The sequence below is a fragment of the Chrysemys picta genome, chromosome 8 (assembly GCF_011386835.1).
Source record: "Chrysemys picta bellii isolate R12L10 chromosome 8, ASM1138683v2, whole genome shotgun sequence".
NCBI lineage: Eukaryota > Metazoa > Chordata > Testudines > Emydidae > Chrysemys > Chrysemys picta.
The window spans coordinates 105,963,563-105,988,852 of record NC_088798.1 but is presented as its reverse complement, the minus strand read 5'-3'; the positions used below and the strand labels follow the sequence as shown (position 1 = coordinate 105,988,852).

At 45.7% G+C, this 25,290-nt stretch overlaps 1 protein-coding gene across 24 annotated transcripts in view; it reads right to left on the bottom strand.

Moving 5' to 3' along the window:
- Positions 1 to 25,290, bottom strand: part of GRIA1 (glutamate ionotropic receptor AMPA type subunit 1) — a 168,156-nt gene that overhangs the window by 82,439 nt on the left and 60,427 nt on the right. For 2 of the 24 annotated variants that reach the window (XM_065555120.1, XM_065555119.1), the window contains exon 1: positions 20,621 to 20,710. The exons of the other annotated variants lie outside the window; for them this stretch is intronic. The gene's annotated coding sequence lies outside the window, so the exon portion shown is untranslated. Of the gene's footprint in view, positions 1 to 20,620; positions 20,711 to 25,290 lie in introns of those variants that run through there. 24 annotated transcript variants of the gene reach the window in all.

The following is a 25,290-nucleotide window of genomic DNA, read 5'->3' as shown; positions in this document are numbered from 1 at the left end:
CTCCAAGCCCCAGGCAGTGAGAGTGACAGCATTTCCCACTGTCAGAACTCCTGGCACTAGCAATGCCTTCCATTGTCACTCCATGTCTTAAAGACCCCTTGGCGGTGACATTTACACTGACTCAAGGCTTCGTGCTGCCCCATGTTAAATAAAGGAGGAGGAGCTGATGTGACAGCTTCATTTCGGGGTCCCCTGGCAAACCCCTGCACGGTCCTCAGGAATCGCACGATCTGCTTCTAGACTGGTGAGAGCCACCGCTGTGTATGCCATGTGTTCCAAGGAGGACTGAGGGTGGGAATTAAGAGTCATCCCCAGATAGCCTTACTCCTGAGCTTACCATTGCTCCCCCTCCCACCCCAATAAACTCCATGTCACAGGAATTACCAGACTGGATCAGACCGTCCAGCTCTGGAGCCCATCTCAGACAGTGCCCTGCCCCAAATGCTTCAGAGGAAGGTGCAAGAAACCCTGCAGCAGGCAGATGTGGGAGAATCTGCCCCACTCCTATATAAATCTCATCCGACCCCCTAATAGTTAGAGATTGGTTTCATCCCTGAAATCGGGACTTTTACATCCCTTTCCAAAGGCTGTTTTTGTTGGCATTAACCAAAAATATTCTCCTTCCTATATATAAGCAGCTGCAGTCCAGCATATCCCCACCATACTAAGCCAAACACAGCCCTGCGAGGGAAGGGCTGTTTAAGGTATGAAAATCAGACCTCTCTCTAGAAGGCTGAGTTGTAACCATCATGACAATCCCAGCACCCACTCACCCCAGTGCCACCGCTGTGACACCCTCCAAGCACCCATTGGAACAAGAAGAAAACCTAGTTTCATTGATACAAGAAACAGACCAGCTGACAGACTCTAGATCTGATGAAGTTTTGCATGGAAAGCTCAGGATTTCAAGACTCATTTCAGCCTGGCCACCACCATGACTCTTCCCATTCCGATGGGCTCAGGAAGGGTGTGAGACTGGAAATGACTGACCTGATGCCCTGATAGTTAGCAGGTGGGTGCATCTCTCTCTGGTCTCTCATCAGAGGACAGTGTAAGTTTTGCCGTGCTTCAAGTGACCAGCCAGGTAAATGTCTCACCCACCCCCCACTATCATGGAGACCCAGACTACAAGTCAAAGTGAGTTTTGACTCAGGGATGTTTGACAGTGTGTCATGCTAGCACTTTAAACATCTGCTGGATTTTCTTATTATTTCATATCTGTATTACAGTGCTGCAAGAGGCCCTAAACTGAGATCAGAGCCCTGCTGTGCATAAACATCCTAAGAGACAGTTTCTGCCCCCAAATAACTTAGAGTCTAAAGAGAGGAGACGGTGGATGGCAGACAGGAAGAACTGTTATCCGCATTTTGCAGATGGGTGTGCAGTCCCCACTCCACATGCACATGGCAGCTGTGTGAAAGGGCCTGTGCTAACCTGAGCAATTAGGGAGAAGGCAGAGCGCGGAGCTGGCCCCAGAGCCCTGGCTGGCTAAAGGACTGGGAGGAAATCCTGCTGCTTCCAGCCCAGGTTCCCTTGGAGGAGTGGAATCCCATTCCAGAGCACAAGATCAGCCCTGTCCAAATGGGGCCAGAGGATTGGTTGCAAGCCACCTGGTCGGCTCTGGACCAATCTGCTGGCACGGGAGTTGAGCTGGAGAGAGATGTCAGAGCACATCCTGCTGCTGCTGGAGGGAGCCGTCCCAAACCCAGCCAGAACCTGGGGCTAGGGGGTTGGCCCAGCAAATATACCAGGGTCACAGCGACAGACAGGCTGCAGGAGCAGTCTTGACTCAGCAGAGGTGTTCTGACCACCATGGGGATGGATACCAGTGAGGCAGCAGACTCAAACTCCCCCTCGGAGCTCGCCCCATGCCCGAGCACTAGCAGCCATTGCAGAAGGAACCCTGACTGGGGCTGGGGGCAGTGTGGACTCCTGAGGGAGCATATTTAAGCGTTAGGGACTCAGTACAATTGTAATATTGCTAGTGGGTGTACGCGTGATCCCCGCCCCCATGTAGGAGCCCTTAAATCAGTGGGTCTCAAACCTTTGTACTGGGGACCCCTTTCACACAGCAAGCCTCTGAGTGCGACCCCCCCTTATACATTAAAACACTTTTTAAATATATTTAACATCATTATAAATGCTGGAGGCAAAGCGGGGTTTGGGGTGGAGGTTGACAGCTCGCAACCCCCCATGTAATAACCTCACGACCCCCTGAGGGGTCCCGACCCCCAGTTTGAGGTCTTAAATGGCCTCTTGCACTAACTGAGGCTTGTCCCTGCTCAGATACAAGCATTAGGGTTGTATCTGAATGCGGCATTTATTCATGGGATTAGTTCCCGCCTCCCCAAAGGGTGTGGGAAGGAACCAAGAGACTCGGGCCCAGTGAGAAGCAAATGGAGTCCTCTCCCCCTCAGGCACGTGGCTGGGAATCTGAGCGCCCCACAACAAGCTGGGCCTGGGACTGAGGCGCAGAGAGATGAAGGGCCAAGTTTTCCAAACAGCGTAGGGCTCCCATTTAGCCACCAAAATAAAGAGGCCAGGTTTTCAAAAGAGCTCCGCACGGTGCGTGTTGAGCTCTTCTGAATGGGAGGGGAGCACTTTTGAAAGTCTGGATGCTCATGACTGGCCCCAAATCACTCGGAGTCTGTGGGAGAGCTAGACATTGAACCCCGATCCCACGAGGGCCAAACCACTGCCTTACCCTCCCAGGCTGGCCTGCCTCTTTCTGCAGTTCAATCTGCACCATTGGAACACAGCAATCCTGCCACACCAGAACTTCCACATTTGGGTTTTTTAAAAAATCATTTCTAAAAGCCCCCAGTAGAAGAATTTGTGGTCACTCTCTTGCCATCTCTAAAAGAGGGGAAGATACCATGGATCCAAAATTGCAACAGAAAAAAAATCCTTTTCTTTGTCTCACTATGGAGTCTCTTTCCAATTGGCGGTAGTATCTATATCAGCCATCATCCTGGGACTGTCACATTTCCACAGAAAAGTAGCAGATCAGATAGAAGTATTCTCAACATCATTTCCGTGTGACTGGACCAATGGGACTAATGAACAGTGCTGTATGATTCCATATGTGAGAGATAAGACTCAGAGCTCTAGGGAGCCGTGCTCAGAGTCCCTGCATGATTAAAGTGACATGCTTTGTACAGCTGAGCAAATCATTTGCAATTAATAATCCAGACAGTAAATTTAGCCTATTTCTGAGCATACCACGATTTCCTCCAACATGTTTGCTATTTGAAATTATTTTATTTTGTAAAAATAACCAAAAATTAACTGTATGGATCAACCATGCATAATCATCACTCCTACGGTGTTCTGAGATACCCAGGAATTCTAGCATTTCCAACAGATTGCACCAAAGAGGACTGAAAGAACTAACAGTCCTTATTGTTGGTAATTTTGGAAAAGACCCCTGGCTCACATCATGTTTTCAGATTCACAGAAACCACTGCTAGTCACTGCAGATTATTTGGGGGAAAAGACTGGCCAGGGTTTTATCATTTGGGGAACAACAGGGGATTTCTCATGGCAGTTAGTTAGAAAATGTTAGTAATGTTAATAGTTAAGAATTTCAATCACCTTTCCAGCAATAATCCTAACTCTAGTAATGGACAGGCAATAATGGTCAAATCGTTCAAGGTCTTGCGACTAGTTTGAAATAATTGTGTACCAAATGTATGAATCCTGCAGAAAACAAAGGAGATAAACACTTTCCACGAGTTTAATGGAAGAAGGGAATTTGGAATTTTTTCCACTGTGTTATCGGTTGCATTTTTTGTTGAGAACTGAATATGAGGGGCAACAGGTGTGAAAATGACAGAGGGAGGTTTTAATGGATGGGGGAAAGGCAGCACAAAATAGAATGGTCAGATTCCTCAGTTTCCTTCCCAGATTCCCATTCACTCAAATCTGGCCCATCCTGTCTTGAGTAGGCAAGAGACCCTTTGCAAACAGGTTGGCCATGAGCTGTGGTGGGGATAAGGTGCATGGCTCAATTTACAGGCATTTCTGCCTGTAAGATAAGAAGATCCTTTCTGTTTCCCAAGTCTTCTCCTTTCATATGAAACCCCCCGGATTAAATCACTGAAACATGACAGGGTTAGGAAATAGGCATTATGTTGAAAGCACACACAGGCTATTGCTTTTCCACTGACACCTGTCAGTCAGCTGAAGACATACACCAAGGCCCCTGAGCTGACAGCCCTAAAATAAGGAAAGAGACATTCTCCAGCTTTAAATTGCACATTTGCATTGCAGGGGAAGAAGGTGATGAAAAAATTCGGACTATATAAACAATTCGGAAACAACTGCTCTCTCTAATCAGTTGGGGGGCGGGGGGGGGGGGGTGAAGCAGAGGGGAAGGGCTAGACCCCCTAAGTTGAGTCCTGCTTCTGGGAAGTTCAGGGGTGTTTGGAACTGGAGCTTTAGTTTGACCCATTTTAGAGACGGGGTCAGTCATGACATCTGGACCCTGTCACATGATACACCCTCTGCTAGGGTGCCTCCTCCTGGTTGCTCTGGGGATTAGTTCCTTTCCAGGTCTGCTGCCCCCTTGCTGCCCTTTCACCACACCCTCTGCCCTTGGTTTCTTCCCTCTCTACTGGCCAGTGTGTGGCAATCGGCTCCCTCACTGCGGCCAGGTTGCTGGCTTGATACTAGCCCTACCTGTTCCTTCTCACCTGGGCTCCATCATCACTCATGGGGTTTCTTAGGCCACCTAATTCCCCTCAGCTATGGCCTCTCTGGTTAAGTGGCCCCTTCTCAGCCTCATTATCTCCTTTTAGGCTAGTGTGGGGTGAACACCCCATCACAGACCCACATCTGAGTTCTGCGGAGCTCGGATCTGTGTTTTTTAATCTGACCAATTAAAAACAGCAAGGAAACACCCTTTCTCCTACAAATAGCATAATGGAACATGCAGAAACTGATTCTCAAACCTTGGGCAAGCTTATCCCTACAAAAGTTACTACAAACGTTTTTTTTCCTCCTGCTCATAATAGCCCACCTTAATTGATTTGTCTCATTAGAGTTGGTAAGGCAACCCCCATCTTTTCATGTTCTCCATATGTATATATATATCTTCCTACTGTGTTTTCCACTCCATGCATCCAATGAAGTGGGATTTAGCCCATGAAAGTTTATGCCCAAATAAATGTGTTAGTCTCTAAGGTGCCACAAGTACTCCTTGTTCTTTTTTCTTGGGCAAGTGTGTTTGTTTTCAGTAGATGGCATTTTTCCCACCATGATAGTTCCCTCAAAGCCAATGCTTCAGCTATGAGCTCCAGGGAACTGTCGTGGTGGTACCGTATTTCAGGTCAGAAATAAGGGAACCTGGAGTAGCCGTGGAGGGACACTGGCCACAAAAGGAATGGAAGTGAGAAATCTCAGAAGGCTACTGGTTTCCTAAGTAGGGAACACGGGGAGATTCTGGTGGGAATTCAGGAACAGAACTTTAGAAAGCAAATTGTTTGCTCTTGAGGGAGCTGGAGAGGTCACTAGAGGGGATATTTAGCAGTCGCTCACCTCTCGTTTGTTTTAAAAGCGGTATTGTCTCCCATGACTGGAGATGTGAAATGTAATATTCAGCTGCAGATTTAACTTCATTTGCAAGGTGTTTAAAAATCCCCAGGTCAGACTGAACTCCACAATGGCTGAAGCCTTATTACCATAATGCAACCCTTCCTTCGCCTGGGAAACAGAAACAAAACATAATCATCTAGATTTGAACTCAAAGCAAAACAAACCCACTGGCATTAGGGGTGTCAAGAAACAGTTCCAAGGACTCTTGCCTGGCTTGCTCTGTGTGTGTATGTGTGAGCATCTTTTATTTTTAGCACAGTCTGCCTGGAGGCAACCCTCACACAGTGATGGAGGACCTGACATCAGGTCGGAGAAGCCGGTGGAATTTGGATCAGAGGGTGCTAGTGTCTGTTCCAATTAGGAACAACTTGGAACAACTCGCAAACATTTGTCCTCACAGCGCTCCAACGTGGCTTAGGTGCCAAAGTGCATCTCTTCACCAAATCCCAATGACATGCCCACAGATTTCTCTAGCAGGAAAAATAGATCCTATATTCCCCCATGGCTTTTACATATTCCCTTACCTGAAAGTAAACATTTCCCACATATTCGCTCATCCACAAATCAGCCTGATGTCATAATGCAAGAAACATTCCCTCCGGGCCATTTTAAACAGTTTAAAAGGCAATAAGGTATGGTTTCCTTTCACTGTTTCCTGCACTACTTGTAATAATCTCTTGGAAGCTTGAAACCAAATTTGGTTTCCAAATCAAGGTGTGTTACTCCCTGCCATCACATATGAACACTAGTTAATTATTGTAGGGTTGCTTGTGGGCATATGTGCTGCTGGCATTAATTTTTCTCCCTTGTTAGTTAAAAAGGAATCAAAACATTTTAACAAAAACACCCACAAGCAGTAAAGAAAGTGATATGGATTTTTCAGATAGTTGGAAAGAAATCTAATAGTGATATAGACACTTGAATGACTGACAATTAGTTTCTGTGCGCCCGTGGAGCGAAAATCCAATTTGGGATGCTTATTTATTGCAGGTTGCTGGGTATAGCGTCACTGAGTTTAGGCCAAAAGGGACAAAAGGGACTACCGGATCGCAGGCCACCCACACCACCCAGCGCCCGCGCACTAAACACAACAACTGAAATGAGTCCAAAGTCTTGCAGCCACAGGCAGTGAATAGGCAGGATCCAGGCCCTGGCAATGGCAGGGAAATGGTTAAGTGAGAAGAACGGAAGAAAAATGGAAACAGAATTTACCTTCAACCATCAGAAATCAACAAAATGGCAACTGGGCTTTCCTCTAGGGTTTCAACCATTCAAGTACACTTTTGAACGAGAATCCTGCAGCTGTTTATGCTTCTGGACTGCAGAGTATGGGTGGAGGCAACCCCAAATGGACCTCTGACCTCTCCATCAGCAATCACTCAAATCTCCCATATCAGATTTCACAGATTCAAATGCTTTTTTTTTTTTAAAGCTACAATCTTGAAACTTGGTTCTTGTTTGTTACGATGGGAGGGAAGGGGGAAGGATCCAAATTTGCATTTTTTTCCATTTTTATCACAGGGCACCAAAAGACTATAAATAAGGATGTCTGAAAAAATGGGGTGGTCGTGAATAGATGATTTTGTGAAAGCTTCATCAGCTTCTTCCTTGATTTTAAATAAATCATATTTAAATAAATTACATATTTAAATATGTAATTGTAGAATTATTGTTTTGTTGAGGAATAGCAAATTAAAAACAAAACCAATTTTTTTTTAAATTCTCTAGTCAGTCTGTTTACAGAAAAATTATGAATTTCTCCCATGAATGGAGCTGTCAAAGTGGGTACGAGGCCACCACTCCAGTCATCTGAGGTAACAAATTCTATTTAATGAATTTGATTCAAGAAATTGTTGAGGGTGAATAGGTGCAAGGCCAGCACCAGTTGTAGTAGCTACGTGCAACCAAGGATGAACTGCTGGCAGTTTGTGCATAATGCTTTGCACTTATACAGCAAACTTTATTGGGCAAATCTAATTCTGTGGCCTGCAAACTCCACTTTGCCCCTTTGCAGCTCCAACTTGTGTCAGGGCTGGGTGGCTTGGGATCAGGGGTTGTGACCAGCATGCCATCCCTGCCCCCCTCTCATTGCATCGCTGCAGAGCTTGGACACAGTTGAGAATCCAGCCCAGTGTGCTTTGCAGACATCTGTGAATTAAGCCTCCCAACACTAGTGTGAAGAAGATGGATACTATTATTCCCCATTTCAAAGAGGGAGTCCGGGAGAGAGTTGTTAACGTGCTCGCCCCAGGCCACAGAGCAATTTAATGGTAGAGGTAAGAAAGAAACTAAGGAGACATTGTTCCTCGTCCTGTTCTTTAACCACTAGACCATATTTTATAGCAAATGTAATATGCAGTGGGATATACAGCCAGGCTGGACTTGCAGGATACTTTGGCTAGCAGAGGCTACCAATCTGAATGTCACCCCAAGTAGAATCGCACTTAGGGTGACCAGATTACCACTATAAAATATCGGGACGGGGGCGGAGCCAAAAAGGGGGGGCGGAGCAAAAAAGGGGGGTGGGGACAGAGCAAAAAAAAAAGTTTTAAGGGGCTTGGGGCATTAGCAGGCCCCGCACGCTGCCCTCCCCGAGTCCCCGCGGAGCCTCCCGCCCCCTGGCCCGCCACGGGCATATGCGGGAGTCCCCGCGGAGCCTCCCGCCCCCTGGCCCGCCACGGGCATATGCGGGGCGCAGTGGGTCTGGGCGGGGGCAGCGCAAAGAAGCAAATATCGGGACAGTCCCGATAAACTCGGGACGTCTGGTCACCCTAATTGCACTTGACACCAATACTTTCTGGGGTAGCAGTAAAACAATGGCTAATCAGCATGGCCCAAGATAGTAGTGACAGGTTTCCGAGGGGTAGCCATGTTTGCATCAGTAAAAACAACGAGGAGTCCTTGTGGCACCTTAGAGACTAAGACATTTATTTGGGCATAAGCTTTCGTGGGAAGTGGGTTATATCCCACGAAAGCTTATGCCCAAATAAATGTGTTAGTCTCTAAGGACTCCAAGACAGTAGTGACCCCATTTACAATGGTATGAGGCCGGTGCTGAGATCGGTTGGGTATTCAAATAGCTGACTGAGGATGGGCAGGCACCCTCTGTGGATACATACAGCCTTTTCTAATTGGGCAAAGTTTGACTAAGGATGGTCGCGTGGCTAAGGCACTGGAGTGGGAGGAAGGAGAGCTGGGTTCAATCCGAGCACTGCTGCCACAGACTTGCTGTGTGATTTTGGGCCAGTCACTTAATCTCTCTGAGCCTCAATTCCCCAACTTCAGAATGGGGCAAAAACTGCCTTCTCCAGCTCTAGCCTATTGAGAGTACAAATTCCTTGGGGCAGGGCCTGCCTCTCACGATCTGTTTATAAAGCACCCCGCATAATGAGCCCCTGATATTACTTGGGGCCTCCCAGCGCTACCATAATGCAAATAAGTAATGTTAATAATCAGTGTTTTATCCACTATGGTAAACTGCGTCCTAAAAATCTTGAAAGAAAAATCTTTAAAATAGTCACTCTTTTCTATTGCCTTTAATCTGCCCGTCTTGTCATATTTTCAGAGCCGTCAATCAGTATTCCCATTGCCTTCTATGGCACCTTTTTAAACCCGAGCCTTTTTAAAGGATTCTCTCTTCCCATCCACTAAACAGGCTCATTTCTGAGTCATAAATACCCTGCCACAGCACTATGAGCAAACACAGTTGCAATAAAGTCCTGTGAAATCTATTCATGAATTGTGATGAGGTTAAAAAAAATCATATTTACCATATGCAAAGTATATTATACAGTCCCTCTAGCCTATCTCCTCCTTTAGTGAAAACTTTGATTTCTATACTCCGATTTCTCTACATCTGAAGTCCCCAGAAGCAGAGCAATGAATATTAAAGATGATTACTAATGGGGAAATTACATCCATACTATAAACTGAGGTGAGAAATGAAGGTGCAACCAATTCCCCTACCACTGCTCCAGAAACGTGTCTGACACATTACTTCTTAGTCCACCGCCAGTCACTGCTGCACTGGTGAAAACTCACTACTGCGGCACAATCTTGCTGCTTTCTGTTTGGGAATCAAGAACACTGGGGAAAAAAATCATTTTAGACAATCACTACGTGCTGAGAAAATAGCCAGCATTTTGGAACTCGGTAGGTCAGCATAACATTTACTTGCAAGCGATAACGTCGTAACTATTAAATAAAGAAAAGAAAAAAAAAGAGGGGGGGGGAAGCCAAATGTGTCATGTAAGGTAGAACTTGCTGTAAATGAAATGCATTTTGTCATCAACAGCTTCTTTTCTTTCCCTAATGTATTAGACTTATTCATAGCAGTTCTGCTAGACATAGACATCTGCGCCTGTCTTCAATGCAAGTTTCCTTTTTGATGAGGCTTTTGTAAGTAGTTGTTTTAAAGCCTGTTATAGGTTGATATATAAAAGTCTTGTAAGCCGCAAGCCATGGGCTTTCCCAGTATTTCTCTGGAGAGGCTATTCGACAGCCAAATATTTCTTACCATCAGGAGGTTTCCGTGACACTTACCCTAAATATTCCCTTTCTTAATTTCATCCCATTAATCCTAGTTCTACTTCTATACACCATACTTAATAAAATATGTGCATATGCTTCCCAAATTTGCATTGGCTATTTTCCCCTCCCCACAGATGCATTACATTGCAAATCTAATTCGTTGCCTACTCCCAATCTTGCTTCCTTTGTAGCACTACTGCTCTCCACGTTTCTGCCTCCCATTGGAAAGGTGTGCTTTGGCTTATTTTTCCCAGCAGTGGTTTGCTTTTTCAAAGTTATTTTCTGCCTACATTTTAAACCTCTCAAGGCCCCTTTCTATTTTTTCCTCTGTCCTCACTGGCATTTGCATCTCCTCCCCTGGCAGCCCATCCATTGTTTTCAGCTGTTCTGCTCTTTACTCCCACTTGTAGATCTTTAATAAATATGGTACTCACAGCTATCGCTAACCCCAACCATGTATCAGACACGCCCCTGCCACTGCAACTCAATGCCTTTGGACTAGTCCTCATTCCTTACCCACTGTTTAGTCTTTTAGCCAGTTTTCAATCCACAGGACACCATTTTTACCTAAATATATTACATCCACTCTCTTCCCCTCATCCACTAAGTCCCAGATCCTGTAATTTCCCATGTGTGGGAAAATAAAGATCCCCATTGACTTCTGAGCTTTAAATGCTTCTAAAACAACAAGGAGTTTGGTGGCACCTTAAAGACTAACAGATTTATTTGGGCATAAGCTTTCGTGGGTAAAAACCTGAAGAAGTGAGGTTTTTACCCATGAAAGCTTATGCCCAAATAAATCTGTTAGTCTTTAAGGTGCCACCAGACACCTTGTTGTTTTTAAATTCTTCTGAGCAGGATCATGGCCTAATCTTATAACTTTGACTCTGGTTGGTAAATGAAAGATGAATTAATTGCCAAATGTGTTTGTTTCCAGGTGTATTTGTTTTTAAAACTAGTTATCTCTAGGCATTTATATGCTCGTCACCATGGTAGGATACCCGAGCATCTAAGATGCATGGTACATACTGCAAAAACAATTTATTCTTGGTTTGTTTTAGTTTGAACCCAGAAAAAATGCTTTGTTCTTGTTACTAATGTATTTCCTGGGTTTTTAAAGACATGTTCTAGTACAAATAATGCGGCTTGAACACAGGAGGTGTCACTAGTAATGTTTATGACAAATGTAGAAGCTAAAACATAAATGAAGTGTGTTTGCCTCATAAATCATTCATTATATGGATTCATTTGGCTAACGGTCTCCTCTGAACATTCCAGTAGCAGATGACATTTGGAGACCCGATCCTGCATTCTCTCTAGCCCCAGAACGCTCACTGAGCTCGTGGAATTATTTCCCCTTCCCCTCTGCTTCCTCCCTTTCACTAATCTTTCTAACTTTTAGCCTCTGGGTTATTTTGCAGTATAGAATGTAAGTCCTGCCCTTAGGTGTACCTGAATTAAAAGAATCAACAAAGCCTTAAGGCTATTGCTTGACAAATACATAGAGAGGAACAACGTAATGTAATAGTCATCCCCTATGGATACAGACTTTAACCAAGGGACCAAACAACAGGCCTCTCTAACAAACCTCGATCTACTGAGCAACTGTGTTAGGTCAGCCAGGCTGTTATATAGCCCCAAGGGATTCCCCACAAGTCTCTGCCCCAAGACCTCCCTCCCCTTCCCAAACATATATCCACTCAGCTGCAGCCAGTTTCTTGCTTGCATGCTTAGGCTCTGATCCTACAGTGCCTTGCATCCTGTGCAATCACTAACAGCTGAGCAAAGTGGGTGCTAAACCTGCTAGATCAGAATTGTAGGATCAGCTACTCACTAAGCCCAGATGTAAATGACTGTCCCGGGTGCAAGTTCACAAAGGGCTTTATGTTTGTTTTGAGGGCGAATCCCTTCTCTACTCCTAGTTTCTAAACTGAAAGGAAAGAAACCTTGTTGTCCCTGAGTGAGTACAGAGGGTTTGTGAGGATTAGTGCTCCTGACTGGCTAAGAATTACACTCATCCTATTATTTTGGTTTCCCTGTCCCCTGAGTGTGCTGGTTTGTCTCTGCCACCTGTCATGTCCTGGCTGTTAGATTGCAAACTCTTTAGGGGCAGGGACTGTTATTCTGTTTATATTTGTACAGTACCCAACCGAGATGGCCTGTAGATGCTACTGTAACATCTACAGTTTCAATAACAATAATACATTTATCTCCATAACAAATCCCCTCTAAGTTGTCTCCTTGGAGTTAGAGAATCACCTTCCCAACTGAGAAGAAAGAGATGCTATGGCTGGATAACCATAGAGAGTAATGCAAAGGATATGGTGGAAAGACCTAATTCTAGGGTCAGGAGAGTTTTCCCCAGCTCAGCTGATCTTGTGGTGTTTGTAGTGATATAATGATTATTATATCTTCTGTGTGCTGTGTCTTTAAATGGCTAGGAACCTGCTGTTTGCAAAGGCAGTTGCTGTTGTGTGATTGATACAGCACGTTAGAGGGGATCTATCCACTTTGCTCAGCCTTGGTAAGTTTACTTTTGCCCTTTGCTGGTTTTCGTTGTTTTCCCCATAATCTGAAATGAAAGCCACACCGACTCCAAACATGTGGTGTATACTGAACTTGTATGCCCGCAGATGAGCAGAAGGAACCACAGTAAATGTGCTCCTGGTGGCAAACTGCTACCTGATCTGGGCAAGGAAGGAGGAGCTCCCAGCTATCCAAGAGTAGGAGTGCCTTTCCTTTGCATGGGCAGCAGGGAGATCCTCGTCCTTCCCCAAACCAAACCCACAGGGGGAGCTTTCCTTTGTGACTCACAGTAGGACGGGCTAGTCACACCCACCATGGAAAGGAAGATGGGCCAATGATAAGGTAGCAGTTTAAGACTTGGGAAACTTGGGTTCAGTTTGCTGCTCTGACACAGATGTCCTGTGTGACCTTGGGCAAGTCACTTAGCCTCTCTGTGTCTTAGTCCCATCAGTAAAATGGGGGATAATAATTTGCCATCTCATAGGGGTGTGGTGAGGATAAATCTATTAAAGATTGTGAAGTGCTTTGATATATACTGATGTAGGGTGCGATATAAGAGCTAGGTAGTATTATTATATGTCTGGGATTTTCTTTGTGTGTGCATTATTTACAGCATAAGTTTAAACAGTTGCCTATGACAGATAGCTGTCTGAAGAGTCGTCTAAAGGTCAACTCTTCATGTGCCAGAATAGCGCCAGGATATGATCCATTGCTCTAATACACAGAACCTTTATAATGTATCAAGAAAAGAGCAGCAGGAGTATAAATGCAACACGTTCAATTTAAATAATGTTTAAAAAATGTGTCAGGAAATGCAGGCTGGCACTCTATCCAGAACTTACTTCTGTGCCTGAGTTTTGTGTTACATATGGTCTGTGAAATAACATACTGTTCTGAGTGGAGGTGTGCAAAGAACAGAGTTTTTTTAGTTCTCTTCTACCGCTTCCTCCTCCCCCTCCCACCAATTGTTTTGGGTGGACCTGGGAAAATAAATGTTTTAAAATGTTCAGTGAATTGAAAAGTTGAAAAAATGGTTTTGGATCACATGAAATGTTTCATTTGACTGGAAATGAAATTATATATAGTTTCATATTGATTTTATGCATTTTTAGCATTCTTACATTAAAAAAAATAAAATGTATGGACATTTCAGAACAAACCATTGCTTCAAATAGAAAAATTGAAATGTTTTGATTTGAAAACGTCAATGTTTTTTTTAATTACTTTTTTGGGGGGAGGAGGAATTAGTGGGAGGAGGAGGTTTGACCTAAACAATTTGATGAAACTGACATGAATTTGCAAAACGTTTCAGTGTTACAGAATCTCCATTTTTTTGCTACGAAAAAAACGTTTGGGTTAAAAACATTTCTCCCAGCTCTAGTGTCAAGTCTTTTTTAATACCCAAGCACAACAGGTTAAGCTAGGCACAGACTTGCAGAGGCCTTTGACTTCTGAATGTACAAGTCTTTATGGTTTAAGTCTAGCCCTGAGTGGTTCTCTGTTATAGTCATTTGTTGTAGAGTTTTTTTTTTCTCCCCATCTTCACAGTAAGGCTGAATTACAGTGTATTCATAGCTTTCTTCAGACCTGTTCAATGTCAGAGATAATATGACCATTATTTCCTAGGCTTTATAATAGCACCAATCCTGTCTATGTTGTGAGCATAATAAATGATATCTAGTAGATTTTTATTTCTACAGTGCTCAGACCCCAAGGCCTCTGAGAACCTTGTCAAAATACCCAAGCCATACAAACTGTAGTTTAACTTGGGAAGTTTTAATCATTGTGGGAGACTCTACTCCTTAGACAGCGCAAACGCAGAGCTGTGACAGATGGCTGGATCTGGATACTGGATTTGTAATTTGGGGGACTTCTGTACTAATAACTTGCAGTGGGTGTTGGAGCAAACAATTTACCAGAAGTTCATCACACTAACATACCCAGACGGAGCCCCTACTACCAGGTTGTGCCTATTAAACTTGGAGCCTGTGTGTGAGAGCTTGAACAAAGGAGCTAAAGGAGAGAGGGCCCAACCAGGTTATAAAATGTAGAGGGGCTGGGAACAAACCCAAATCAAAAGAACAAAGGATTCTAAACCTTTCCTTTGAGCCAGTGACCTCCTGTGAGCATCCATGAGTTTCTTGGCCTTATACATTGTGCTATAATCAATCCAGCTGGGCAAATGGAGTAAAAAGCAAGAACCTCACGGGAAGAGAAAAGGGTGATTGAGTACCTGTTGACGGAATACCGGGCCAGGGCTTTTACAGCCAGAGGCCTCCCTGAGCCTGCAGTCGGAGCCAATTCCCAGATGGAACCCCAGTGAAGTCAATGGGGCTCTGCTGGGCCACGGGATCCCCTTGCAGATGGGGGATAATCTGCTTCGCATACTGCACAGTGTGCAAAACCATCGGAGCCTGAGACACACACATTTGCCTAAGGGATTTGGATGCCTCATTCCTATCAGTATTAATGGGAACTGGGCATCCTGCTACCAAGGTGGCTTTGAATTCTCAGCCATAGAACATTATGTCACTGTACTCAGAGAAAGAGAGAGAAAGACTTACTTCTTCCATATCACATATTTGCACTATAAGGAATGACCCCCCCTAACCTATATGAAATATTTGTTCTCTTGGTGGATATCAGTCATCTCTTGTACCCTAGAGCAGGGGTTCTCAATCTAGAGGTTACCGAAATCTGCTTGGACTGTCACAGCTACCATCATTGCCCAGCTAAATGAGATGAGGGGATCCTGGCTAGAGGGGATGGATAGCTAGGAGTAGTTGGAGAGGATTCTTAGTATGGGGAAAGTGTTCCAGTAGGGAAAAGGTTGAATACTGAAGTCCCAGGGATAGGTGTTAGCCCAAATGGGGACTTGCCAATGAGTTCCAAGTAGGTCTGGCTGGAAAACAAGCATCCGATTGCACAAGAAATGTGAGGTTTTGACATTTGTTTATGTTCCAAATCAGAATGAAAAGGCAACCTTTCAACTTTTTATTTAGTGGAAAAACCATGAGAGATCCACCCCAGAATAGCTAATAGCTTGCTTTGGAGACTGGACTCAAAGCTGGTCTCCCAAGTGAGTATCCTAACCACTGGGATGGGCTTCTTTCTCTGGTTTTGACCAGAAATTCCATCCTGGACTTGAGAAACCTTCCTGCTGAGAGTTTAGTCAAAACCAGTTTCCATGAAAAGTTTCTGCTTAGACGAATCAGCAATTTCTGTTGGAAAAAAACAGCTGAAAAACTCCCAGCCATTTCCAGTCCCGAGCATGGGAAAACAAGAGAATTAATATGGAACCGGCTTTCATGTTTAACTGCAGCGGGCGCTATCAGTTGATTGCTAATATATTATTATTACACACAGAACAATCAACTTCTCTCCATTCCATTTGCCATTCTGGAAGAGTTTCTAGAGCCCGGATGGAAGAATCTCTTGGGTGAGCTGCAGAGAATGAGTGGGCTTATATAAAACATCCGGCATAAATGCACGGCACATAGATACAAAAAAGAAAACAGGAATGAAAGTTGTCAGGAAGTTGGGCTTCTTTTCCATTCAGATGTAGTAATGCTGTACATACAGATACAATTTTTCCCTTTAGGAGTTGCTTAGTGGAAATCAAACAACATTGCATTATTTAGACAGTTACTGAGAAAAGCCCCACTTTTAACAGAAACCTCTGCTGGGTGGAAGGAAAATCAAACAGAAAAGCAGCCGTTTCCACCGCCACTTGGAGAATGCTCATTTGTTCCTGTTTTCTCAGGCTTGCGAGGGATTCTCGCCACCCATCAGGGTTTGTGCCTCTTGATGTTGCAAGGAGACATATCAGATAAAATAAAAGCTCTTATGAAACTGAAGCGAGCAGGCTTCTCTGGGTCAAGAAGGTTCTGAGCAGAGCTGCGGCGGCAGCTTAAGGGGAAATAGAAATATGCCTTGGATTTTGCAGCATGAAATGTCACTCAGGCTTGTCAAACTTCCAACATCCACGGTTAGATTTTCAGTGGGGCAAATCTGTGAAATTGCACCTTATGGTTATGTATGGGGTACAACCACAGTAGGCACATGGGAGGCTAAGAGATAATTAACAACAGTGACGCACGGTGGTTATAATTCAGTGGCTAGAAAAAGTTTTTTGAATTGCCATGAGAAGTTTTCCTGGGGCAAAGGCAAGAGGTTGCTGCCACCTATAGACAAAATCAGGATATAACCTTGTGTCTGGAAAGAATTAAGGACAGGAAGCAAAGGAAACATGGGTCTTATGTGAAGACCCGCCTGACTCTATCAGCAACCAGGAGGCATGATCTACAGGTATGAACAAGACCCTTACTCTGTGATTATTCTTTGAGGATCTTTCGAGTTAGGTTGTGAATGGTCATCATTTTCCTTCCACACACTGCAGGGACTGATAGGCCTGGTGGGATTTATTTGGGAAGTGTAAATCTCCACTGTATACTTTAGACTTGAAAAAACCTCAAGTGCCCCTTTTGGGCAAAAGAGGCTACCTTTAGTTGCATGTATTCAGGATGGTGGAGGAAAAGTGCAGTGTTTGCTAAGCATTTGAGTGTGAGCATTCCCTCACACCATCAGTCTGGACAGGTAGGTATCAAGTGAGATTGGGGGGCAATTTTCAGAAGCGCCTAAGCGATTTAGGAGCCCGAAGCCCATTTTTTTCAGGAGTGATTTCAATGGGAGGTAGGTACTTAAAGGCTTTGAAAAAAATCCTATTAGGCATCTATCTGCATCTGTAAGTACCTAAAAACCATTGAAAATCCAACCGTAGTTCACTTTTGAAGATGGAAGTTAGGCACTTTTCAAAATTCTACCTCCATGATTATCTCGGCAAGACATCAGGCACAGCAACCCCGATGCTCCTGAGCTATATTCTCAAACCTGCTTTATTGGCATGTCCACTCGGTTGGCATAGACCTGCCAAGCTCTGGTACAATGCTGGAGCTCCCCCACCGGAGAGGTTCTGTTGATGGTGTGTGTCAAAGGGCGTCGGAGGGCCATTGTGCAGCAGTGGGCTTAGTTCTTACCGATGACTGCACAGCAATCACAGATGGCTAAAATGCTTCCACTTGCACCATCCTCAGTGCTTCACCTTTCAAATGCCTGCTGCGGCCACCATGTAACTGGATAAGGGAGGAGGGATAGCTCCTCCTTTATCCAGGGAGGTGGGATAGCTCAGTGGTTTGAGCATTGGCCTGCTAAACCCAGGGTTGGTGAGTTCAATCCTTGAGGGGGCCATTTAGGGATCTGGGGCAAAAATCTGTCTGGGGATTGGTCCCCCTCTGAGCAGGGGTTTGGACTAGATGACTCCTGAGGTCCCTTCCAACCCTGACATTCTATGATTCTAAGTTCTCCACTTCCAAGGAGAAATTTCCTCACTGCATCACGTGGAACTGTTTGAAAGAAGAGCCTGCCTAGGGACAACTCAAGAATGAGACGCTAAGGGGCCTTCAGCCCTCCTTGGACTCATACAGAAATTTGTTCCTGGGGTAACTGTATTGAGGCCCATGGAATTACACTAGGGATGAATCTAGTTTGGTTTCATCAGTGTCTGTCTTGAATGATTCTGCAGGCACGCCGAAGCTGGTTTATTTGCACAGCCTGTTGTGACTCGCTTATAAAGTATATTTACTCCATTGCAGCAGGAGCTGTAGGTCGCCAAGGTCCCCCTTAGAAATGTTCTCAGGCGGGAGACCAAAGAGAATTTGTGATAAAAGACCCTTTAAGAAAATATTCCCCTACCATCCGCAGTGGAAAAATCCCTCAAAGCAAATGTGTGGGAAATGGTAGAGGCCAGGGCGAGGAAGCAGGGGATCCGAGATCTGGAATGCTTGGTGGGGGAGCGGCCAATTTAATTTCAAAATCAACCTGAACTTAAAAAAAAAAACCCAAAAGCCCAACAACAGATGAAAGTGAGTGGGAGGAGGGGAAGGGGGATTCATGAGTGTTCAGAGAAGCAAGGATCTGGTGCCCAGTTTCAAAGGGGGAAATGAGCTTTCATCTTCTTCTGGGTCACTTTGTCCTTTCCCTCTGTGAAGGAACAAAGATAATGACACGTTGCCTTTCTCCAGCACCTCCCCTCCTTGAATCTCAAAAGGGCTTTTCAGACTTTAATGAACTCAGCCTCCCAGCTCACCCCCAGCGAGGGGCAGATTAGGAAAAACGGGGACCTGGGCTTGCCCAAGGTCACGCAGCAATTCTATGGCAGATCTCCCGACATCTGGTTCTGTGTTCTAACCACTCAAATGTGCTGCTTCTCTACCCTGTTTCGCCTTTCCTAGCCAATCAATAGCAGGAGATGGCCCACCTGCAAATCAGTCTCTTCCCTTTAGAAAGGGAGCTGGGCCACGTTACTCACTCCAAGCTGCTGGGCTGGTGCCACAGGGAGCAGAGATGAAGTGGTTGCTCTCTAAGAGGTGCTGAGGCGGAGGGGTAGTGATGGTGACCACTGTTTTAAAGTTCCCCTCCCCTTGCCACATGGTGCTGGAGCCGCTGGGTTCCTGTGAACTTCTATAATAGCCTGAGCAGAGCCATTGCCGGCAGCAGCAATCTTCCTCCTCCTCCTCCCTCGCTGAACAGCAGTAGGAAGGAAAGAGGTGTAAAAGGCAGGCGGTAGATAAGTGTCAGGGCTTAGTCAGTACGAAGGGCAGGGCCTGGGGTGGGGCATTGCTATACACCGCATGCCCTGCACTGCCCCTGCCCCTGCACTGCAGAAGAGCCTGAAGTAGAGACGCACACATTAGCCAGGCTCTCAGTGGTGCCCCTGCTGATTGGCCCAGTCGAAAAGCCAAGGGTTGGTGAAGCTTATAGACGGATCCTCTAGACTGGTCTGAAGGCTCCTCTAACCTATGCCTGGGTGCTCAAAGCTTCCAGGAGTCATACCGGCAGCCAGGGAGCAGCAAGACACACGAATGCCCCAGCCACCTTCCCCAAACTTTCTCCCGCGAATGTCCTCCATGCCAGGGCCCTATGCTAATTCTTCACCCCTGCGATTCCTTCTCTCAGGACACCGGCTAGCCCAGCTTTAGCGCTGCTTCACCCGACTAGAGCAGACCTGACAATTGGACCCGAGATTCCCCAAGACAGTTCCTCCATTAAGACGGAAGCACATTACCATGATGGCGCAAAGAAACCCATACAGCCCCTGCCCATGCGATAGCGGCTCTGTGAACAAAGGATTTCAGTGCTCTCCACCCTTGCTAAATTCCTTAGGGCAGTAAGAGCCAAAATGATGCACATGCAGCTCCCACTGGCTCTGCTGGGGGCAACTTTGGCTTTAAATAAAGAAATTTTAAAAGTACATTCAACTAGTGTGGCAGAAACTGCAGAGCGCTCTCCTCTGCCTGTCTTTCCCTCTTGCTCATCCTCGCTGCAGAACAGGACAGTACAACAGGCATCTCCTCTTAGCTTCACAATGTAGCCTAAGGATGGGTGTACTTTCTCCTCCCCAACCGCCTGGAGAGTTGGCACTTTGGGATTTTGTGATCAGCTGTTGAGTGGGCACTTTGACATGGAGCTCACGTATGGGCTTATAAATGAAATCCATTAAAATTCCTCTCGCAAGCCAGACTGATTCGCACTGGGCCGAAGATTTCCAAACAGAAGAAGGACAAACGTGGTTCCTTTTCAAAAGGCTGGAGACCTATTCAAAACAAGGACACAGCACAAAGAACTTCTCTTCTCTGCTACTCTCCTGGTTACGAAATAATTCAGAGATTTTAAGGCCAGGTCACTATGGCCATCTGGTCTGACTGCCTGCATCATACAAGTCATGGAACTTCACCCCCTAATTCCTGCATCAGATCCAGTCACCTATGATTGAATTAGAGCATGTCTTCAAGAGAGATTTAAAGACTCCAAGTGATGGAGAATCCACCACATTCTTGGGAAGTTGTTCCAATGGATAATTACCAAGGTTAAAAATGTATGCCTTATTCCCAGTTTGAATTTATTTTTCTACCTTCAGCTTCCAGCCACTGGATCTTGTTATGTTTGTACAGCGCCTAGCACCATGGGGGTCTTGGTCCATGCCTGGGGCTCCCAGGTACTGCTGTAATACAAATAAATAATAATAATGCCTGCGTCTTCTAGATTAAAAAAACCCTCTAGCATCAGACATATTCTCCCTGGGCAGATGCATATAGACTGTCATCATAGAATCATAGAAGATTAGGGTTGGAAGAGACCTCAGGAGGTCATCTAGTCCAATCCCCTGCTCAAGCCATGTCAAGCCGGGCCTTAAAAACCTCTAAGGATGGAGATTCCACCACCTCCATAGGTAACCCATTCCAGTGCTTCACCACCCTCCTAGTGAAATAGTGTTTCCTAATATCCAAACTAGACCTCCCCCACTGCAACTTGAGACATCCTCTTTGGAACCCCCCTTCAGGTAGTTGAAGGCTGCTATCAAATCCCCCCTCACTCTTCTCTTCTGCAGACTAAATAAGCCCAGTTCCCTCAGCCTCTTCTCATAAGTCATGTACCCCAGGCACGTGAAATCAACTCTCAACTTTCTCTTCTGTAAACTAAGAGTCTTGAAAGCTATAGACCAACCAGCCATGTTTTCAGTGATTTTTTTCATTAGACCCTCCACAAACATTTATCATATCCATTGGATGAGTGAGAGCTTGATGGCCAACATGCTCTGGAGAAACATTCCCTTAGTTTTCCAGTACCCAGATATTTCAATGCATTCACTAATAAAAAGTTCAGCAGACTTTTTTGTTTTAAAGTTTCTGAGTGTTTGGTAATGGTACTGAACAAAGTCAGACTCCCAGGGCAAACAGTGGAACATTTTTCCACTAAAAACTTTTCTGGACAAAACATGAGGTTTTGGCAAAATGAGGGAACTGTCGCTTTTGGACAGTGTTCTGATTTTAGGAGGGGATAATTTGAAAAGAAATGTTTGGGTTCAAATTAGTATTGGGAAATATTGCAAACAGAGACTGCCAGCATTGTACCAAATTAAATGCAGCCCGTCAGTTGCTTTAGGGATCCTGACGATGACTATCCCTACTCAAACGCCTTTTCTCCCATGACACTCCAGGGCTCTGGAAGTGAAAAGCTACCATGCTAATCCACGACACCACCCTTTTTTAGCCCTCCTCTGAACCACAGGCCCTCTGCCAGGGCCGGCTCCAGGGTTTTGGCTGCCCCAAGCAGCCAAAAAAAAAAAAAAAGCCGCGATCGCGATCTGCGGCGGCAATTCGGCAGAAGGTCCTTCACTCTGAGCGGGAGTGAGGGACCGTCCGCCAAAGTGCCGCCGAATAGCTGGACCTGCCGCCCCTCTCCGGAGTGGCCGCCCCAAGCACCTGCTTCCCAAGCTGGTACCTGGAGCCGGCCCTGCCCTCTGCTTTGTTTTCTTACTGTGCTCCACGTAGCGAGGTGGCTGGAGAAGACCCCACCCCAGCAGCGAGGGAAGTAGTAAATGTAAATCTGGGCTGAGGGGCAGGATGTCTGGGCAAACGAATCCTAAGCTTTGCCAGCATTCACACTGCAGCTGGAGGCCTAGCAGCTGCCAGACGCCTGCGTTCTATGGAAAGATACCTTGAAAAGTCATTTAAAATGTTGGCAGTCATACCCCTTGAAAAATGCTTCTCACTCTGTCACACACAGAGAAGCCCTTCTCCTCACGTCAGAGGCAAAGTCATTCTCCTCACCCTGCCCGCGCAGAGTAAAGCTTCCCACTGAAGTCATCCCTCACGGCGCATCCTGTGCATAGCAATCCTTCAGCCCCGTCACAAAGGCAGCAATCCCTCTGTGACCGATACAGCAATGCCTCTGACTGTGTCCGACAGCGCACACCCCACGCTGTCACAGGCCCTGTAATCCTGCCCACTGCATTACACTCCCTAGCCCTGATGGTGCCACATGTGCCACACAGCTGTACTCCTGATTGTCAACAGTCGTAGTAATCCTTCTCCGGGTGTCTCACACACGACAGCAATCCTTCTTACCGTGTCACACATGTGCACCCCCACACGGCAATCAGGCACACACAGAGGAATCCTTCTCAGGCGGTCACACCCAGCAATCCTTATCACCACCCTCACTAATAGTTCTCAGAGTCACATGTGTCAAAATCCTTCCTACTAGGGGGGGGGAGGCAAGGGGCGGCATTCCGGCCCTTTGGGGCAGCACTCCGGGTTTTTTTTTTTTGTTGCTTTGGGGGCGGCACTCGGCACTCTGGCTTGGGGCGGCAAAAAGCCTGGAGCCGGCCCTGACTATGCCCCCACCCACCCATTATGACAGCATGTTGTCGTTTTCGGCATTCTTTTACGGTGCACACGCAAGCGGTTCTCCTCCTGGTGTCCCCCATAAAGCACTCCTCCTCTTCCAGGTCTCATACAGACAGAGTAACCCCTTTTCACGGTGTCGCCAGCTCATTAATCCAGACTTTCATACACACGCCCACCACACCGGGTTGTAAGCCTGATCAGCCTGTTCCATAAACCATCATTCTGACGGTCGCTCGGTCAGGAATCTCGTCCTAGCTCATGAGTAGTGATCCTGCATCTCACCCAAAATGGTCTTCCCTCTGTCACGTGCATTGTGCACAGCAGTCTTATTCCCTGACCTGGCTTCCCCTGTCTGTGAAATGGGTGTAAAGACACCGACCTCCTTTGTAAAGTACTTTGGGATGTACTGATGAAAAGCGCTCTATAGGAGCTAGTGATTATTATTATTTATTATTATATCCGGATGTCTTTTTAATTATTTTTATCTAATAACATCACAACAAAATGATCTTTGACCATACAATTAATCTCACAGCCACAAACAACCGGAGATACATAGATTTAAGTAGGAACATTCTCTCTGTTGTGTTACCATATCAAAAATGGTAAGTAAAAAATCCAGCAATCTATTCTGATCACTGTGTCCTACACAGTATGTTCTATAATTCCTGCATCACGCACACACAAACATCTTTCGCGTCTCCAGAGTCTCCCACCTCCACTTTTCAGCTGTCTCAAATTCCATAATGCCTTCCTGTGCAAGCCTTCAAATGGCAGTAAGCACCTGGCTGTCTGATAGGAATTGTATCTGCTTTATATAAAATGGTGAAGTGACTATTTAGCAGAGCCCTTATCCTGCCTGGAGACAGGGAGCCTGATTCTTGTCTCGCTTACAGCTGTAGAAATCAGGGGTTGCTCCAGCAAAGTCAATGCTCTGACACTGGGTGAGATCAGAATCAGCCACGGAGGCCATTTCCATTTGCATGGTAATGAGACAATCTTTTCGGAAAGGTCTGAAGGAAACCATAGCACGAAGGAGCTTTTGGAGGTGACACCTGATCAAATTTAGGACCCAGTCCTGTAAAGGGCTGAATAATCTCAGAGTCCACTCAAGTCAGCCAGAATTGAGGGTTCTTAGAAGACATGGGCAGCATTTCCCAATGGATGGGGGCACCCTTTTGTGAGGGCAGCATGCATTAGCCAGGGCAGGGGTGGGAAGCATAGAAGATGTATAAAGCCTCAGCTTTCAAAAATTTGCAAACTGCTGACGCTGGGAGATTTGATTTAGAAATGCACGGGCATGGGGCGAGATGAACAATCGAAAAGCTTGATTATACCGTCTCACGTCCCATAGGAAGGTCAAGTGTCTGTGGTATGTCTCTCAGCTGGTAGACGATCCCATCGCCATCTGCCTAGCCTGAGAATGGTGTCTCTGAGAGGTGGATAGACTCCAACAAGGCAACAGCCCCAGGGCCCCATACAGAGGGCTATGTATTCACCCCTGGAGCATCACCAATAGTCTTGGTCACTATAGAAACTGTGAATCCTTTCCTTACATCTTATCCTTACAGGATATCAAAGAACGAGACAAGGTATAGAGAAGGGTCAGCGAGGGTGATTGCAGGCATTATGGCTTAGTTTTATGGGAAGAATGAGGTTTCTATCCGCTGGACAAGAGATTAAGAAAGGTTGTGCGGCTGTGAAGAAAGGTGGGAGAACTTTGCAGAGTTAGAGGTTTTGCAAAACTGGTAGCTATTGTCTAGGGTTGCAAAGCTATTCTGAGTTCATACACCTTTAAATCCCATTCACCACACGGGGCCAGATCCTAACTGATCAAAACTGGCTTTGCTCTGTTGACTTTGGGGGCACAATTCACACCCAGCTGGCCATGTTTTCGGTGTGTGGAAAAAAGCTTGTTTTTCTATCTAGTAACATCTGTGCTATGTACGAAGGAGGGGAGTTCTCTTCCATAGCTAGGATTGCATAAGTGGTGTGTGTGTGCGCGCATGGGGGTCTATAGTGTGATCATTGACATCAATGGAACTATGTCAATTTTTGCCAGCTGAGGATCAGCCCCTGCATCTTTTCATTTGAATTTCTCTCTCTCTCGCTCTTCCCTCTGCTCCTTTCCTTCAGTCTCTGTCTCTTGTTTGTCCACACTGCCTGCTCTCTGGTGTATTTTTTTGATCGTTCATTGATTTTCGTTTCTCTCTGCTCCTATGTTCTGCCACAGAATCTTCTAAGTGGAGTGTGAACCCAATAAATACATAATTTGAACTCGAATGTTAGGGCCCACAGTATCCCAATGGGCTTGAGAACGTTTGTCCATTCATAGCAAGGGATCTCTAGTGGGGGTGTATGAAACTGCAAAGAGGAAAGAAAAGAGAATGGA